This window comes from Lissotriton vulgaris, chromosome 10 (genome assembly GCF_964263255.1).
Source record: "Lissotriton vulgaris chromosome 10, aLisVul1.2, whole genome shotgun sequence".
In the NCBI taxonomy this organism is placed as follows: domain Eukaryota; kingdom Metazoa; phylum Chordata; class Amphibia; order Caudata; family Salamandridae; genus Lissotriton; species Lissotriton vulgaris.
This window is the reverse complement of record NC_141698.1, coordinates 346,468,029-346,482,296: the sequence shown is the minus strand read 5'-3', so window position 1 is coordinate 346,482,296 and position 14,268 is coordinate 346,468,029.

Here is a 14,268-nt window from a genome sequence, read left to right as displayed (position 1 = left end):
TTTCTTATCTAGGTCATCAAAACGACCATCCAATGTTTTAAATCCGGCTCTCCTCTAACATGGACGTCGCAAGGGAGGCAGCATCCCCAGAGTCATTTGGGCCTGAAGCTCCACCAGTTAAGTCAGGAGGGACGTCCGAAGCAGGAGCGGTAGCCGTATCAAACTGCAACTTACTCTGCTTGGGGTCTTTCTTCCCCATTGTGGAAGGCGCTGCAAGGGACGTGAATATGGAGCAGCAAAAACAACAAGGACAACCACTTCAGAAGGCGAGGAGATGGAAGGTGGACGCTCGAGTGGTACACAGTGAGGTCGCCAGGTATCCAATTCCAGGAACGGCGGCCAGAGCAAAGCAGCTTTGGAGCGATCGCAGAACGCAACCAGAGATGCTGCAGAACTCAGTTGCAGAATGGTAAAAAGCCAGGAGCTACTGGGCCTGTATCATCTGCTAGGCGGGACACTCCGGGGATCAACGCCACCGCCAGTCGGCAGACTGGTGCCCAACTCAGCGTAGGGAGTGCAGGGTGCGCTATGGTCGCGTGCTTCAAGATGAGAATGGCGCACGACGATCACGACCTCTTCTGTTGGAATCAGCACCACCAAGGGAACTCAGGTAGTGGCAGATGTTCAAGGGCACAGAGCCCACCAAGCTATCAAGCCAATGCCGTCCAGAGCCGAGGTGGGCAAGGCAGTGTGATCAGGAGCATTGAGTCCTCACCCAGTGAGGGCTGAAGTTCATCCTAGCCCTCTCGTGTGCAGACGGGCGCCTGGGGGGGAGACAGAGCGCCCAACAGGAACCAGCGCCACTGCGACTCCAGGGTGACGAACTGGGGCCTACCCGCTAGCCTGCCCAACACCCCGCCAAGACCCTTAAATCTAGGCCCCGGCGTGGACTTGACCACAAGGCCCTCCGAGGCCCGAGAGCTCTGCACCGAGACCGGGGCCCCGACCAAGGCACGGCAGGGTGGCAGGGGGCAGAACCCGCACCGCGGAGTGCGAGGGGGAGTGCAGAGCAGCGCTGGGAGCCTGCCGGGGCCAGCACTCACTGCGCCCGTCGTCGTTGTTTCTCCCTCCGGGGAAGGCCGCCAGGCCGCACCAGGTCCACGCGCAGGTGTTATCAGCGCCGAACCCGGGAGGCTCCGGCCAACGCGTCCCACCCACAAGTAGGCTTTATGATCTAAGGGTTCTGTCAAAAGGCGTTTGCTGTCACAATGGGGCTCCTACATTAAGAAAATGCAATATTAGCGCGCCCAGTCGGCAGAGCTTCAATCAGATGCAGCCATCTTGGTCACCTCCGTGGCCACGCCCCCCTTTTGTGTCACTTTTAACATGGGGAAAGTGGTGCAAGGAGCTTATGAATCTGCCTCTGACTTCTCAAGAAAAACACTCACCTCCAGACTCTGGCACTAGGTGAGCAAAGAAGCTTGTTTCCGAAACAACAACAAGTTATCTGTGAAAGAAGAGAGTAGGTACTGTGTACCACCTTCACTGCATAGAAATATACAATTACCTCCAAGCAGTGAGAATAGATAGGTTACAATAATCTGAGGAACAGATCTACTAGCTTTTTGCACCACTTTTGTGTCCCTTTTAACATGGGGAAAGTGGCGCAAGGAGCTTATAAATCTGCCTCTGACTTCTCAAGAAAAACACTCACCCCCAGACTCTGCGAGTCAATGGGGTGAAACAGTCTAGGTATGCAATATTGAGAACTCACCGCAATGCAGTGGGAGTGCATGGGATATACTACTTTGGAAGAAAAACAGCGCACAGACACCTCCTTACAGTGGAACTTGTTATAATATAGTATCCTGAGTGTGCAAAAAAATAAAGCAAAAATATACGTGTGCAGTTGTATGGACTAGGCTATCTAACCCTTTATACTATCTTTCAGATCACTAAACTGGAGGGTGCACTATGAAGCAGCACATCCGTGGACACACAACAGAGGCAAAAGGTGAGCTATAAGCATTTTCTCCAGTATTAACTGCTCCATCTATAACTTTCTCTCTTCCACGTTTTAATGTCGTTTTTTCTCTTTCTCTTTCTCATTCTCTCTCACATTGTTTCTCTTTCTCTTTTAAAATAATAGACGCTGCTCTCCACCCTGTCGTGTAGAACCAAAGCTGAGTTCAAGTTTTGAATTCTGCTGGTCACAGTGTTTACACAAGGTAAGCAGAGTGGCCTTGATATACAATGCCTCCCATTAAATGCATTAGAAATAAGAGCTTATTTACAAACGCGTTGCGCCACTATTGCGGCACTTTCAACATGGGAAAAGTAACACCAAACTGTTGCAAGAGTCTTGTAAATAAGCCCTAAAGAATATTGACCTGCATAATGACTTAATCTCTCACCTAATTCTGTATTATCTCTGAATCATTTTAAATATCTGTTAATCTGTAATGTAAATCTGACGCAGTAGGCACTTCCATACAGACACCGCTTGAACGCGGGCCTATAACACAAGTGAAATGTACCAGGCACACTGCACACGTAAAAAATATCGTCAAGTGTTACCTTGACTTGTAATGTTTGACCACGTTTAGTCACATCGATCTAATTTTAAACACTAATTTTATTTTTTGTTTTGCAGATTACCTACCGTACGTCTATTGGACTCCACATCACATTTTGTTTAATATATTGTTTTGTTAAAGTTATCTTTCTAGTTCTTTATTGTATTGTTATCTTTAACTTACATTTCCAGTTATTTATTGTTGTTTTAATAAAAGTTAATTTAAAAAAATATATATGTCTTTTTTTGGGGGGGGAGTAGCAGTCCCCAATAGAAATTATATTTATAATGTGAAGTATAATTCTGAGACTAACTCTTTACCAGATCTGTAGCACAGTCTATAGTTACAACTAACGGTTCCTATATAAAAGATTTAAAACTCCAGCACAGTAACTTTTTCCATTAGCAACATAGTGTGGTGAACTTCTAACCTCTGTGCTCACGTAAGTGTTCCATGAACTGTTACTATGGTAACAGGCAGAAACCCGTTTCGGGGTAGGGTTGAAAGGTACTAGCTGTACAAAAAGGATCCTCTACAAGACAGAAAGGAAAGCAAATTAAAACAAAACACTGTGTACCAGATTTATAACCCCCTTGCAAAATTAAAAATGTGTGGGCCTCAATGATGCCCCTCAAACCTCAGGAACAACCACCCCCAGAGATTTCTCTATTGTGTGAGGGGGCTGCGTGGCCCTCCGCCTGGTGCCCTCGAGAGCCCTGGAGACCGCCACACCCATAGCCGGTTCCTGCAGTGTCCCGGGGTGCCCCCCCCCGTGACACTGTTGTTTGCTATGAGAGGGCGAAAGTCTTGCGACTCCTGCCCTCCCATAGCAAACTTAGTTTGAATTTTGAAAGATAGAGCAGTGAAATCTGTTCTCACTTTCAAAATCCAAACAAGATTGCATTTCCACATGCAAGTTAGCATCTTCCCATGTGTAAAAGCAATGCCGGCTCCCGAAGAACGCTGGAAGCCGGCTGGACCGTTCGGGGCATAGTGGCTCCCCTCACGGTCCCCAACATATTTTATAAGACCCGAGGAATACGCTCCCCAGGAATATTAGAAAGTTCTGATAGGAGCTATTTTGTAAAAGGAAAAAGGAAAAGTTGTGCACCCAGTTCAGTGCGGCCCCCTGTTGTGCACGCCCTGGATGCACGAGTCATAATTTGTAGGGTGCACGACTCCAGTGCCTTTTTGCACAACTTCTACATGTTTAGGAGCTGTCATTCCTTTTCCTCTCCTGGTTTCGAGTGTTAACAGACTGTTGACAGCCAATTAGCATGCAGCTCGTGCTCGTAAGAGTACGCATATAATCCTCGGACGGTACTTCGTCCATAGATATATCTATGATTTTACTTTTGATTTTCTCAGGAACTACGGCACAGATTTACACTATTTAACAAAAAGCGTCATCTGCCAACCAAACTCTACCTTTTTGCCAAATTTGGTGTAATTCAGTTCAGCAGTTCGGGCTGTAGCCCGTCTTAAAGGTCCCTATAGAAAATTGCATGGGGAAAACACGTTTTGGGACCCCCCTTTTTCTCGGCTCCCGCTTCACGAATCACCTTCAAACTTTTATGGAAGGACCGTAGTAGAGCAGGCCATCTTCTTAGAGAATTCCGCAAAGATTTGTCGACCGGCGCCAACGTTATTCCAAATAGAATGTTGCGTATTTCCTATGGAAACTAGGTCCTAACTATAACTACCTACTGGCAACCGCCAATAGGTAATATATATATATAGATGTATATAAAAAAAAAACACCATCTCCACAAGGAGCCTCCTGATACGGGAACCAGTTCCTCTAGTGTGTTTCAGTGCTATTGTGCAGGTGCATTAAAAATCTAAAATCACAATTATATTTGCTTCAGTCCACTGTATAACCTATCCTAATGTCAAGGCTCTTGTGGAGTTATAATTGTAAATATAAACACCATCACGTCCTCGTATATATAGGTATGACATGTTGTATGTGCTACGTGTGTGTTTGTTTTTTGTATTTTCAGAGAGAGAATGATCCAGGGAAATCCTGATCAGAGGAAATGATGCTTGACTGAAAGGAGTAGGGAGTTAATTGAGAGTGGATACTGAGCTGAATGTGCAGACAGAGAGGTTATGACAAGAGCTTAGACTTGAATTCTGGAAGGAGTTGTGATCACTCAGAGACCAAGTAAAACATTGGCATGATGCCCTTGGATCAGAAGTATGCTGTAGAGCTAAATATTGAACTTGGGATAACTAACATTGTCAAATGCTTGAAAGGTAAAGTCATGGGAACAATTTTGAGTTTAACACAAGTTTCAAGAGTCCTAATTGTGTAAAAGACAGTGTGGAAATCATACAAAAAGAAGCATTTCATGTTTATTTGGAAGAAGAGCACAAATGGAGCACAAGATTCAAGACTCCTGTACCTAGACGCTCATGTACAGGGCTCAGTTTGATATCTTCAGTGTGCAAGAGAGCGAAAGCCACGATCCAGTTATGTTTTAGTTGAGTGATAGCCGCATGCAACTGATGAAAGGGGGAAACTTTACTGATAAATAACAAATGTTCTGATGTTCGAAAGGATGGTCCGATAGCTAGATAAGACCTTCTTGAGAGTTGAATGTTTTCATAATAGCAATCATTCTGATGTCCCCATGGACAATTCTATCGTTAAATAAGATTGCAGAAGCCATGGCCCAAATGAAGAGATTGTTTATGTTCCACCACTTATAGGTTCACATGTGTGGTGAGCTTTGGCAATGTAAGATACTTTATTAGATAAGACAGTTTTAAGCTTCCCCCATTATCTAGTTTTAGGTGTATGATGCTAGGGTACTAAAAATGTGCCACTAAGTGGATGAGAAAATCTGTTAAGTTATTGGTAGGGAATTAATGAGAAATTATGTCTGACATGCACAAATCAAAACAGTAGAGAAGAAGCCCAGATAGATGGAAGGAATCTTTCATTTTTTGATTGGGGTCGGCGGGTGGAATCCTCATTCCAAGGTCCTTTATAAGTGAACTGCATCCAAGTAAGTGTTTAACTGGTGAAACCATTGAATAACTTAGAGGAAACAGCCATATGTTGATAGCTGTGCCGTAGTTCAAGTGGTCAGCTAGGTTCCGATATTTTGGGGTGCTGAGTTCAAACATTTTGCTGATTGCATAGTTTTAGGCAGTTTGTCATGCAATTTGCAGTTTTGAATCTGATCGGAGGGTTCTTTTACATCTGCATATCTGGAATTTCTTTCTAATGAAATTAACTCCTGAGCCCTGTACGGTCACGTGAGTGATGCAAAAGACACCACAGAGAGCTGCCTCTAAAGTGATTGTGCATAGTGGTGCTTCTGAAAAAGAAGTTGTGAGCAGCCAACCACAAATGGCTGGACAATTGGTATGGTTTGAAAACATTTGAGATGCAGCCACGCAGACCACCTTCTTCGATCTTGCCTACAATGGTGTGCATGCACTGTCACTTGTGAGACACATTGTTTACTGCAAGGGCTTGGAGCCAACACATTGGTTACTATTTTCCGCCTCCTATTTGGCCAACCCATACCCGTCTCACTTCTTCTTTTTACTTGGTGTGGAGCATGGACCAAGTATTGGTTGCTTCATTTTGACTAGTGTCCTCCCTCCGCTCACACTGTGATTGAGAAAATATATGTCTTTCTTCTTTCTCGTCGTCCATGTCTGTGTTGTTTCTTTACTCCCACCTTCCCATTGTAATGTTGCATCTTCCTCCCACCTTCCACACTCCCAGTGTCTGTGCTGCTATTTCCCTGCCATCTCCCACCTCCCACCCTCTTGTTGTCCCTTTTGTTTCTTCCCTCCCACCACTCATCCTTCCATTTTCTGCGTTGCTTTCTTCCCTTCTACCTCCTACCCTCCTGTGGTCCTGTTGTACCCTCCACTCGCCAGAAGAAAAAGAAAAGCGCCATGGCATACCCAGCTCTGGCAACATCATAGCACTTTTTTTTTATCTTCCTGTTCGCTGTGCTGCTTGTCCCCCCCCCTCCCTCCCCTTGTCCATGTTGCCTGTCCCCTCCCTCCCCTTGTCCATGTTGCCTGTCCCCTCCCTCGCACATGTTGCCCACCCCCACCTGCCATGACAAGGAAAAGCACTATGATCCGCAGCACGGCTAAAAGACATTGGTAAAGTTAAAAGCTCTTGCATAGACAGAACAATTAGCTTCGCCAATGCTTGGTTCAACTGCCAGCCATGCAGGGATTACAGTCTTGACCCAGATTACAAAAGTGTACCAAGAACACAGAGCTTTATCGGGCCCTCACTTCCTTGTTACAACACGGGCTGCAGATACTGGGGCACTCCCTTCTCTAAAGCACAATGCTTCAATGCACATTTTTCAAATTTTCATAGGCGTAGAAAACACGGAACAGGTACTTTGAAGTTGCCCAAGTGTCACCTACTTAATGAGCCTAAATGATGAGCGCAAGATTTGCATACCGCTTGGGCAACTCCCAGAGCTGGCACAAAATACAGCAGAGTACTTGTCAGATTAAAAAAACACCAAAGATAAATAAAACCCATGGTAAACTGTTGCAATACCTATACAGTGTAAAGTGCCTTAGCAACGCTTATAAACACATGAGTAAGTCAATAAAGCAGGATTGTGTTCTACTAACGCATTGTTACAATAATTCGTGCAGAATATTACCACTCCCAGAAACAGAGGGATTTAATGAGTCATCTGTAAAAGGGGAGTGTCCCTCATAGCAGACAGAAGTGGCAAAAACACTTTTTTTCTGAATGTATTCTTAAGAAGCAAAGGAGAATTTTGCAGTCGAACAAGACCCACGGATTATGCACCTTTTGAAGGGAACTAGAAGACGACTCGGGTTTACCGGGCAGCCAGAAGGGAAAGGCTTTGGGCCAGCTTGGCCTCTGAGTGGATTTTCTGTCTTTGAAGCATAAGGCAGAACAGATGTTGGTGTAATCCTTGCTTCACATGTTTTTGCAGTACCACGCGGTGGTGGTCTCAGATCCTCTCTGTGGGTTGAATGCCTGCAAACAAGGGACAGTCAATGCTGTGGCTTGTAATAATGTGAGCATGTCGGGTCGCCTCTTGCATCTTTGCAAAGGGGAAGGCAAGTGGGACAAACTCTGAGAAACTTCACAGATGGTGCTGTGGTTTTGTGCAGGAAAATGTCAGAATGAACTTGGTATATTTGGTTCCCTAAGAAGGAGTAAAAAGTCAGCCCTTTAACCTATGGAACGTTTTGTGAATTAGACTAGTTCTTATATACCAAGCCTATTTTCAGCTCAATTACATGTGGTCCTGTTTTTCAACTGAATGTACATGTGTCACGTCTATGTGTTTTCCGAGGGAATCCAGCAGTAGGGTGAACACAGCATTTTCACACGCAGCATGTAAACAGATGATAGCAAGACACAAACACTTCTAATTTTTCTGGAAAGTTGCTCTTAGGGAGGCTTTATGCAAAATGATGCCACAAGCTATATATTCCTTCATTATTTGTTTCTGTTAAATGAAGCGCAGTCATGACACTTTCTATTGTGAGAAGACGATGGTGGTAGGACACGCGTCAAAAAGCAGAGTGGAGGGGGGAAAAGTCCAGAGAAACCTGCAGGGTATAAACATGAAGAGTGGACGAAGTAAGACTGTGGGGGGGGGTGGAGGGGTCTCGGGAGGATGCTGAAGTGAGAAACCAGGGCCTTTCAGTGAATTTGGAAGTAAAGAATCAGGGAATTTGAACTTGGACTGATAGAGGTTCAAAAGAGGCAGTTTATGGTCGCTCCCGGTTCCCCACGAAATGCGTGCAGGCCGATCCTTTAAACGCCCGCTAGTTAATCATAATATTTTCGTAAAGAAATCAGAGATGAGGAGAGAGACTGAAGAAAGGGTATTGGGGGCTCCAGGTAATCACAGCCTCATTTCTGTTGGTTTCCCTGACAGGTGGGAAGACCAAAAAAAGTGCTTACTTTGTGTCAGCAGCTGCAGGTGGTGGGCACGGGCCCTCATTTTTGGAGACCAGGACTTATGTTTCATCATCAGACTTTGACCAAGAGCAAGAGAGAGAAAGGCAGAAAACGTAAAAAGGAGGAGGAAACGAATGAGACAATGGTGACAAAGAAAGGATGAAAAAGAACCTGCAAGAGTGATCACACGATATAGGAAATGTAAGGTGGTGGAAGAAAAAGCCATTGGACTACTTCCGTGTATGACGTCAGACGCCAGAATCCATCGAGCGAACCGGAGCTAATACATCTATGAGACACGAATGCAGGTATTGAGCTGCGCGCCCTGATTATCTCCCTTTACACTCTATTTTTACATCATTTTGGCTGCTCACTTTGTGACTTTGCCTTTCTATTCCCCTTTTCTCCCTGACGGCGTCGTACTGCCAGCAATATTCATGCTAACATCGGACATAATCAACAAACCCTTTACTGCTACAACTAATGAGACCGAATAATACACGCACAGGTACATACATATTATTATATCAATGAGAATCCCCAAACCTCCACACCGACGGCGTGGCGAAAGAAGGAAACAGACCCCACGGCTTCAGGCAAGATGTTGCTTTTATTGATAACCTTTCTGGCGACGCGTTTCGAGTAGCTTGTACTCTTGATCACACACCGATAAATGGGTCAGCCTGTTATTTTTAAATGCTTGATTTCCCTGACCCCTCCTATGGGACACACCTCCTAGGCGTGCATCACATGATTATTTTAAACATAGGCATAGAAAAAGTGCAAATGACATAATGGAGTAAAAAACAGACTGTATTGGACATTTGTATTCAGTTAAAAAGTACATTTTGCCTGAAATCAATACAAATTATAAAACAAGTTAATTCTGTTTTAAAATTTCAATCCGTCTTATAATTTTACAATGCATAAAATGTTGCATTAAAAAATTATTTCCATTTAAAATTATTGCACATATCTCATTGGTATTCTCAACCATTTATCATAACTGCATAAATGCAAAAACGCCCAAAGGCTAATAAAGTGACTGGTGCTGTATCCTTACTGCATAAATGCATATACCAATCGGCCTATAAATTAACCAGTGCTGGTCGATTTTGAATAGCAATCAGATTAGTAAACATTATTTTCGCCTAGAATCAAAGCAATCATGTGACATTTAATATAAGTGTAGTAGAACTCCACCCTAATACCCCCAAGCTCATGTCCTGAATATGTATTAAAAATGCAAAGTGCTTGAATTTATATACATCATAAATATTGAGACTTATTTACACTATATATACTTAAAGAATTCAAAGTATATGTGCTGTTTGTATACATGTGCTTGATAATAAATGAGAAAAGAATGTGGGAAAAAACCAAAATGGAAAAAATAATGATGGAATGCTGATATGAAAATAGATATTTTACAACCTATGTACATAATTTACAAGAAGAGAGATAAAATTACATTGACACATACCATGCTTAATCAAGTGTGTTGAATTCATAATACACACTTTATATGTGCCTATGTCTTGCTTGATGGGTTAATTGTGGTAGGTTCCGATTTGACTTAAACTTACCAATGAGATAAAACCAGGACTTATAAATGAAAAAACAACAACAGTGGGCTACAAATGGACAAAATGAAGATGGTATTTACAGAAAGTTGTGAAGATCCTCGGTTGCGTTAAGCCCATGGGGCTGTTTACTGTCCAACGCGATGATATATTGGGTTTCCAACTTTCTCAACATTTTGTCCCTATCACCACCCCGTCTTTGAAAAGGCACCGCTTCTATAATGTAGTAACTCAAACACGACAGATCCCTGTCATGTGTTGAATTAAAATGTCGTGCCACGGGGTAGTCTAAGTCGTGATTCACGACTGCACGGAGATGCTGCAAAATTCTGACGGGCACCTGCGAACTCGTACTTCCCACATAGCACAAGCCGCAGGTGCATTCAGAACATACACAGCAAACTCCGTGCGGCAATTGAAATTGCCTCTGATTGCAATTTTGACGCCAGAGAAAGGATTGACATAGTGAGTCATGTTTTGCCCGAACTTGCACGCACGGCAAGAACTGCATTTATAAAAGCCTTTTCTATTGAGCCAGTCACTGCCACTGACCAGCTCAGGGCTTGGCTTCACCAGTCTGCTGTGCATGCTGTAGGTTCTTTTAAAAGTGATGATAGGTTTATCTGTAACTCTTGAGCATAGTACACCGTCAGTTTTAAGAATTGACCAGTGTTTGTTGATGATGGTTTTTATCTGTCTTTGTTGCTGACGGTAAGTGATAATCAATCTGGGAGACTGGTCATCACTTTCAACTTCAGCAGGCTTGGGCATAAGTAAAGATTCTCTTGATCTTTCTTTGGTTTTGAGTAACACTTTGGAAAGCGTTAACTCACTGTAACCCCTAGCCCTCAAACATCTCAACATCAAACTTGCTCCCTCATCAAATCTTTCAGTACTGCTGCAGATTCTTTTCAACTGCAAAAGTTCCCCCAAGGGTATACTTTCGATTACATGACGGGGGTGTCCACTGCTGGCATGCAGTATACTGTTGCCAGCAGTGGGTTTGCGGTATAGTGATGTCATGATATTGATTCCTTTAATATCAATTTGGACATCCAAAAATTGGGCTGATTGACTGCTTACACTGGATGTGAAAAATAAATTGCTGTTGTTAGTGTTGAGAGTTTTAACAAACTGGTGTGCGCTTGAAATATCACGGGATGCGATTTTTGGTCACATGTTGACTGTTTTCCTATTTTATCTATCTTTCTTTTTGTAGAAATAAGGTCATTCCGCTTTAGCCATGGCTGTGTCTTTTGTCAAATAAGCAATATATACAATTGTTCCATCGCTATGTGAAAAACGTTAACAGTAGCACGTTACCACCTATCCAACCAATAAACATAGAAAAGGGACTATATTAAGCTGTAGCGGAAAGGATCTGGTTAATCGAACTACTTCTGTGTATGACGTCAGACGCCAGAATCCATCGAGCGAACCGGAGCTAATACATCTATGAGACCCAAATGCAGTTATTGAGCTGTGCGCCGTGATTTTCTCCCTTTACACTCTATTTTTACATCATTTTGGCTGCTCACTTTGTGACTTTGCCTTTCTATTCCCCTTTTCTCCCTGACGGCGTCGTACTGCCAGCAATATTCATGCTAACATCGGGCATAATCAACAAACCCTTTACTGCTACAACTAATGAGACCGAATTATACACGCACAGGTACATACATATTATTATATAATTGTATATGTAGGTATCTATTTATCATTCGTTAGTCATTTTGATATATTTTTTAATTATGACTATTGAGAGGAGGAAGTTTCCCTCTACTAATCATGGCGTGTCCCTAGCACTAATGAGGGAAACGTAAATGTAGGAAGTTTTTCCCGATTAGTATAATGTACAGAGGAGTGCATTTTAATCTATTACAATGATTCTTATTTTTCTACTGCCTCATTGGGGAAACTTTTTGTACCTAGAAGTTTGGTTTATATGACTGATATATATGTTTCTTTTCTGAAAATTATCTACTAATATTGTCGTCTTCGTTACGACAATTATGCCACACCGTAAATATATAAAATGGAATTGAGAGCTGTAATTATTGATTTATATATTAAAACAATCTTTGTTTCACTTTCTTTAACTATATAGTTCTTGGCTTTTTATCAGACAACCAGGAAACTCTCAATAACTCCGGTATTTCAAATCTGACCTACGATTTAAGGTAATATATAACCAGCCAAATAATTTGGTTAATTATGGAAAGTAGCGATGGATTTTTGATTATTAGTCTTTTGAACCACGACATGTTTTGACACTTCTAATATATATTCGTGATTCATATGAGTTTCCATATAGGTCCCTACATTCATTCTTTTGTTTTACCCTTGTACAGCCGACTATAGCCGGCCTGGTTTAAGAAGCAGGATATTTGTGAACCATTGATGCCCTGTATGTTTATACACCCACTCTTTAGTATTCGGCACTAAGGTTTAGGTGAATATCTGATCATTTGAACCAATACATTTAGTGGTAGTAAGGTAATAGCCATATCGACTGCTTTTCAGTGAGAAAAAGGAGGTCCTTATCCATGACAATTTTAATATATTGTGTTCCACGTTCCCGACATCACTGAAAGGGACTATTTTTAAAGGACTCATTTTTAAGTAAATTGCACTATATGACATATATGGCAGGACTAGCAGTGGTTTATCAATACAACCTATGAGCACTATATAATAAATACTCTTACTTTCCAGAACTCTATCATTCTATGAAAACATTGCAAAACCACCCAAGTCTTGCATATTCACGAGAAACATATAAGTAACTTTCAGCAGAAATACGGCAATCTTTTGCAGTCTGCTTGTTTTCTCTTTTCCTAGAATTATAATCCTAATGTTGCAATTTTGTACTCAAACAAGACAATAAGCAGATGTGTATTTGTTTCTTTATCATAGATACTGTTAGAGGTGCTTTAGAAATGTGGACCATTTGTATTTTGTACTTTTGCATAATTGTATTATATTGTAGTTTTCAAATAATGTGTATTTATAATTCTCTAGTTCATTTGTCTCATGCTGTAGACACTATGCAATGACCAAACAGAAATAGCTATAAGAAAATTAGTAAATGTAATGCAAATGTTCTGTATTTTATATATTTTTAATGTATTTTTAAATTATATTGTAGGTTGCTTGTGGTAATTTCCTGAAGAAGGCGTTTGAAACGCCGAAACGCGCGTCGACAATTACTTCTGTTTTTTTTTATTATTATAAAGGATTTTAATGAGATTCAAATGTAATGTTTATGCCAAATGGATCATATGACATGTACTGATTCTAAGGATTCATTGTTGTATTGTATTGTCAAACTTAATTTTTAATAACATGCATCTGTAATATTGAATAAAATATAGTTTTTTTAGACATATAGTTTACTGTTTCTGTTGAGTCCTCCACAAAGTGTTGTTTGTATAATTCTGTAATTGCCTAGGAGAGATTCTTTCGCACATGTATTTTCCCTGTCCTAGGAATTGAACCACTTCGAATTCAGGGGGCCTTTGATAATCATTAGCAATAGTCCTAGCCTAGTACATCATGGACGAGGCATCTAGGGCCCATTGCTTTCTGCTTGATGGCTGTTCATTGAGACGTCCAATGAATGTATGCTCTATGCAGCAGGGTCTGTGTTTCATGCCCATTGGGTACACAATGGACATTAAGGAGCACAGATATTTCCCCATTCCATTCCAGGATTTCTGACACAAAAAGACGAATGAGGCTAAGGGATATAGGTAGAGGCCACAAATACACAACTATTGGGCAACAAAGGTAGATAGTTACATAAGCAAGTGACATACACATATAATTCTGCACATCCCCACCTAGTCTTTCGTAAAGATCCCTGCTGATTAGTCACGGGAAATCACCTCTGTGTCCTAGCTTCTTGTAATTTAAATGCCAAAGGCTGATGTGCTGTAGGGTCAAATTGGGACAGAAAATAGGCCAGGAAACCAAAAGAAATGTCTTCCCATTAGCGCATCATATAGGTAAAAAAGTGGGCCACATTTACAAACCTAGGCAGTTTTAAACTTGTACAGACACAATATATAGATTTTTGTGAAGTATGGAAGACAGCATGTATTTATGCTTGCTGGATGCAATGTCAGGGAAATCAACAGTAACATCCGGCCTATCAGATTATCAGACAAACCGTAGAAGAAGAAAAAAGTCCACAGACTGACCTAGTATCAGACCAGCTCTTCTG